The sequence below is a fragment of the Anas platyrhynchos genome, chromosome 18 (genome assembly GCF_047663525.1).
Source record: "Anas platyrhynchos isolate ZD024472 breed Pekin duck chromosome 18, IASCAAS_PekinDuck_T2T, whole genome shotgun sequence".
NCBI lineage: Eukaryota > Metazoa > Chordata > Aves > Anseriformes > Anatidae > Anas > Anas platyrhynchos.
Genome location: NC_092604.1, coordinates 9,066,622 through 9,072,741, shown reverse-complemented (window position 1 = coordinate 9,072,741; position 6,120 = coordinate 9,066,622).

Here is a 6,120-nt window from a genome sequence, read left to right as displayed (position 1 = left end):
CTTGGGCGAAAACCTGCCGATTTGAGTCGCTGTTACCCCTCAAGCAGATGGGAACCCCCAGAGCCCCCAGCACTGAAACCACTGTCCCCTGTCCCCAGGCTGCTGTGACCAGGGAGCACAAACTGCCCCGGCTCTCCCCCTGCCTTCCCCCTTTGGAGCCGAGCAGTGCCCTCGCTCCCCTGGGCACACCTCAGGAGGCTGTGACAGCCCTGCTGAGCTGCACTCTGTGCCATCAGCCTGGGCTGCTGTCCCCATGCTGTACGAAAGCTGCTGGGCTCCTGTGTTGGGCAGGGACCCTTTTTAGGGTCCAGCCTCCTTGTGATAACTCTGGGAGATGAGCGCAGCCATCCCGGAGCACCTCTGCCTATAGGGCCACGTGGCTTTCATCTTGCAGCTCTCATTTCCCTGGCCTTAACTTGTGCCTGTGGTCCCAAAGTTATTCCTAATGGCAAACTTCATTTTTCTCTTCTGTTTGAGCCCATTGACACTCGTTCTGTCCTTCTTGACTGATGGGAACAATCAGTCCCCGGTCCTTTTATAGCGCATCTGCTCTCCTTGAGATGCTATCGCTTATAGCACTCTTTTAATCTATGGAGAGGGAAACAGTTGCATTAAATTAATTGCTCCCTAAATAAACTAATTACTGCCAGTAATTTCAGCACACTTTGCACGCAGTTCAGACGCCTGTGCAGGGAGCTGAAACACAAGCCATCCAGTCTGACAGCCAGAAACGAAAGCAAGGGGACAAAACGTAGGTTATCTTCAGAGGGTCTACTTCAGGCTATTATTGTTTAATTATCATAGGCTGTATTGATTAGTGCTGAACCGTCTGCACCACGGTTCCTTTTCAGCTTTGCTTCAAGGTTGCTTGGACTACGTGCAGACCATGCTGAAAAGCTATGCCAAGAAAAAACAATTCTAGCTTTTTATTACTTTTATGGGTCAAACGTCATTGTCTAGCAATTTATCTTTGTATTTTCGTTCAGAAATATGAAAGATAGAGGTTCTTTGTTTGGGCCATTCATTTCGGTTTCTGCGGCTGTATTCCTGTATTGGAACAAACAGCCTCCTTTCTTCCCAAGCTGCCTTTTTAATGAATATGTCAAAGCAATTCTTCTCCAGTCTGAACCCAGGACAGGAGCAAAGAAAACCAATGTTATAACAAGGACTTAGCAAATACTTGCACTGCCTTAAGCCAGTACAGATCTTATTTTGTGGATCTCTAACACGAGATCCAGTTACTCTAAAATCAATTCTGTGAAGATCAGGTACCGAACCTCTGGAGCAGACCAAGGCTTTTATGAGGAGGACACCGAGGTTTTTATGGTGTTTTGGTACTGTTGCGGTTGCAAGACGTCTGTTGTGAGCAGGGTCTTGTTGTGCGAGGGGCTGAACAAGCACCCAGACTTTGCAACGTGCGTTTTTACAGGAGGAAAGCGCTAATTAGCCTTGAGAGCTGGCCACTGGCCAGCCACAACTTCTAGCAGCCCTCCTTGCCGGTTGGGAAGTGTCCTGTGCCTGCCAAGTCTGCGGGATAAACAACAGCAGCCAGGAGCCAAATCGTTTGTAGGTTTTAAGTTCAGGTGTTCGGGCTGTAATCAGCTGCCACCGGTGGGTTGTGCACGGTGCAAGTCCCTCGGGGAGTTCATGCAGCCAAGCTGCCCTCCTGCACCCACCAGTTCTTGTTTCCTGCCACCTGCCTCAGGACTTGGGATCAAAGCGCATGGGAATTTCCCCTAATTCACCACCCAAGTCCATTTTCTAGGCTTTTTCCCCTCCTCCAGATCGCTCCTTCCCTAGTGGAGCAGCAGCTTCACCTGGTTATCGTGGAACAGGTGGCATCTTCCCATTGAGACCCCATTTGACCCATGGCTTACGTGGCCACAAACCACAGCCGAATCTGGCTGCAGCTGGGAGCAATTCCCAGCTTTCTGTGTGCATTTCCAGTGCTCCACCAGCTTTGCTCCCACGGCAGCTCAGCAGGGACAACAGTTTCTAGGTTCAAGCCTGAGAACCTTTCTCCCCCTGCTTTTACCACGTACAGTATAGGAACCCCTGGCTCATAAGCACAGCCCTAAGAGCTGGCCAGAGCCAAGACCTTGCCTGCTGTCCCTATTGCATCTCTTTTCTGATCCCTTTGAGGGGAATGAAGCTTCTCAAATAAGTACATTTAATCAGGACGGATGAGTTCCCACGTCCCCAAGCCAGCTGCTTCGCTCCTGTGGTGTTGGGCACCCCCAGCCTGTGCCCAACATCAAATCCTGAGGTTTGTGGGGTGCAGCAGCCTCAGCGTGGGGCAGGCACATGGTGCTGCATCGCACCCACCAGCTCTCACTGTGACACACGAGGCTGGCACTGCGATGTGCTCCTCCACAGCCACTGCTTCAGCTGCAAGGGACAGCGAAAGGAAGGGCGTGGAGAGGCAGAGGGCTGGATTTCAGGATGCCCACCACAAACTCCATCATGTTTTTCTCATTTCTTATTCAACCCTTTTAAGGCTGCCGAGCGTATGGCAAGTGCTCCCCATACATAAGCCATGTTGAGTTCTCTGGTGCAAATCATATTCATCCACCACCCTTTATTGTACCTTCTGCTAACTCGTCTGTTACAGACATCAATATGCAGGGCAGACCTACCCGCAGCCTTTGTCATTCAATGCACCGACCCTTCTGCTGAGCTGCTAAAGCTCCATCTTCAAGGTCCTCAGGCTTTTTTGGCCCTATGAATTGGCTCCTCTTGATGCTGAGGCTGGCTAGCTGTGCAACCTTCAGGAAGCAGCTTCGTGCCAGACGGCAGTGGCTGGAGGAAAAGCAACAAGAAAGGCTGGCAGCAGGGAGCAGAGCCCGGCACAGAAGGGCTTGGCACCAACCCACCCCCCCCCCCAAAAAAAAAAAAAAGCACCTGGCAGAAAGCCCTTCCCCTGGAGCTGTGCCCGTGGTGAGTTCAGCTCCTTTTGCTCCTGTTCCCAACCAGCTCAAAGAAAACTGCTCCAGAGATGCACGGGGTCACCGCAGGAATATTAAGACAAGTGCTGCAAAACGAAGGCTGACAGGTACTGCAGAAGGGCCACGCAGGACATGGCGTGTCTGACAAACAAACACAGTTGTTTTCTTTCTTTTTTTTTTTTTTAAAGGATAAAGCAAATCCTGCCGAGTTTGGTATTCACCTCCACATACCCGATAATGAAGCGTGGCAAGGTGTCTGCTCAGACACACACAGAGAGCCACAGAGAGGAGACAAGTGGAGAGTGAGCATCCCATGGAGAAGGGCGTTGTAAGCCCCAAGGGGGCTGCAGCACTGTGGGCTGGGGATGTCACCCACAGGGGACCAGGGGAGACGGGAAGAGGAAGCCACTGACCCAGATTGGGAGCTTGGGGTAGCAGCCACAAGGGCAATAGGGGGGCTGGGGTGAGCTCCCTAGCAGAAGGAGCCTACAGCGGGGCTTATCCTGCCTCGAGCATCCTCAGCAGGGACACGTGAATCTGTGCTACAATGCGTGGAGCTGGTTATTGCAAAGCCACTTTATTTATGGTGTTTTTATTGGCAGGGGAGTGGGAGTGCAATACAATTTTAGCCACTGATGTCTCCATCTCCCTTACATTCCACCTCCATTTCCAGAGACATTTTTTTTCCTTGAATTACACGATTCCTCCAACGGTCCAAGGGACTCTCTGTACCTGAGACGGCGCAGGATGAGCTGGGCAGTCCTGCTGAGCTGGGCTGGGTGTGGGCAGCTCTGGCAGAGCAGAAGACTGCACATCTCCACCACCATCACTCCTGCTCCCCACCAGGGCCAAGATCTGCTGGGATGTGCCCGAGGAAGGGCCAATTCCCACCACGGTCTGCGGGGTGCACAGCTCCTGGGCACGAGCAGGCTCAGCAAACAGCCCAACCAGCTGCACCTCTCTGAGCAATTCAGAAAGATCCCATGGTAGACAAGAGGGAGCTGCTGAGTCCGAGATCACCAAGATGTCCCCTTGGTTGTGCTCCAGCTCCCAAACCTAGCCCAAATCTCTCCCACCTCCTGCTGGCACTACCCGCTGCATCACGCAACCCTTTATAAACAAGCCCGGAGCCCGCCTTTGTCTCTTCCTGTCCTTTCAGATATTTTGGGTGTCGGTGGCAATCTCTCCTGTTTATATAACAAAGCCACAGCCCAGTGTTTGTGGCACCATATCCATGGAAACCCTAATATAGCATGCACAGGCAAGGAGGATTTCATTAGGTGGCTCGGCGGTGGCAGCTTTTGGGGGGGAGCAGTAGGGGAGGGATGTCTTTGGGATGCTGGGCTGTGCTGGGAAGGACCAGGCTGTCCACCTGGCCTCGGGCACCCATTGAGGCAGTGCCTCCCAGAGCCAATGATGCTCACTTTTGGCTAGCTTTGGCCTTTCACCTGCTCTTGCATCACCCCCGATGGTGCCTTGGGCTCGCCGCAGCCCACACGCCTGCCTTGCCAGCTGCAAAGAGCCACAGGTGCTGGATTGAGGGGAAAGGAGAGGCAGAAGAGACCCCAGTGGCTCAGGCTCCTAAATCAGGAGCAGGAGCAGCGGGGCTGAGCCACAGGGCAGCTGAGGTCCAGTTCTGTAACCCTGGTCTGGGGAGACCCCTCTGGTGGTGTGCGAGAGAGAAAATTTGGCCCTGAGGAAGACAAAAAAGAGAAACACCTTAGGAGGAAGCAAGAAGCTGGGAAGAGCAGAGGCTCTGCAAGGGTGCTGCTCTCATTTGCAGCTCTCACGGACAGCTTTCAGGGCAAACTCATGCGTGGTGTGGAGGGAACGCCTCTTCCCATCACCGCAGGTGGGTGCCACCTCCTCTGAGCATCCCAGCTTGACCAGAGGTCTGCAGGTTAAACAGCGACTGCCTCTGTTGGGAAATAACATGACAGGAGCCCAGGGGCATGGGGTGGGTCTGGCCAGAGTGGGGAATTGTTCACAGCATCCATCAGGGTCCCCAGGCCCTACCTGCCTGCATGAGCATCTCCCCTCCGTGCCAGACCTCTCCTCTCCCTCTGCAACCGCATCGGGTCCAGCCTGACTCAGAGGCTGCCTAACCTCATCAGCGCCGAGGAAATTGGATCAGGACAGTGGCGCAGGGCAGGATCTGGCCACGGACAGGGGCTGTGGCTGCCAGAGCCCCGGGGCACGGGATGCTGTGCGTGTGCTGCGCCCCGGCTCCGCGGGAGCAGACAGCAGCCGTCCCTCCGCGCCCCCCCCTTGCCTTAATCGAATTTGCATCCACGTTAGTGAGGCCAGGGATTATAGCTCGGAGGGGTGCTGCCTGCTTCAGCTCAGCGCATCAATTGTGTTTAAGCCTGCTTACCTGCACGCAAGGCTTGTGGGGTTCCTACGGCACCTAGCGTGGGGTCCGGGGGGTCACCCATAAAATACAGCCTTTCTCCGGGGGGCTGAGGGCACTCTGCGGGTGTCCTCTGTGCATCACGGTGCCCTTTAGCTCTTCTCTGCCAGGGGAAATTGGGCAGTCTATGCAGGAGCAGAGCATGGGAGCTCTGGGAGGGGCTAGCACCAGCGTGGTGGTGCTGGTGTCAGCTCTGGTGAGACTTTGCTGGCTCTGTGCCGTTTTCTCTGTGCTCTGCCCTGAGGCCAGAGGCTGGACCCACAGTCCCCCGGTGTCCCTCTCACCTGCCCCAAGCAGCTGGGGGGTCAGAGTGGGAAACTGGCACTGCTGCATCTCATCCAAGTCCTAAAATAAACCCAGGAGCAAGGGGAGGAAGGCTTGATCCTCGCTTCTCGCCTGGATTTATGAGCGGTGGCTTGGAGAAACTGAAGGGGGGAGAGAGATATACATATTTTTTTCTCCTCTTTAAGTAAATTCCCGCTGCTTATCTCCAAAGTTCAGCTGTTTTCAAGCTGCCCTGCCTGCCTTATGCTGTTCCGCTGCAAATTCCTTCTGTGCAGGAAAGCTCAGGAGCTCCACTTGCACATGCCAGCAACCTGGGGATTCATCTCTAATAGACGGAGGTAGAGCTCGTTAGCTAAGGACCCCCTCCTGCCCCCCGACGAGGATCATTTTCCTTCCTGCCACGCTGACAGCAGAGCTTCTTTCCCCTCGCAGTTTGGAAACAAAGCCAAGAGAGGAGGAGAAGCCGTGCTTGGAGGGTAG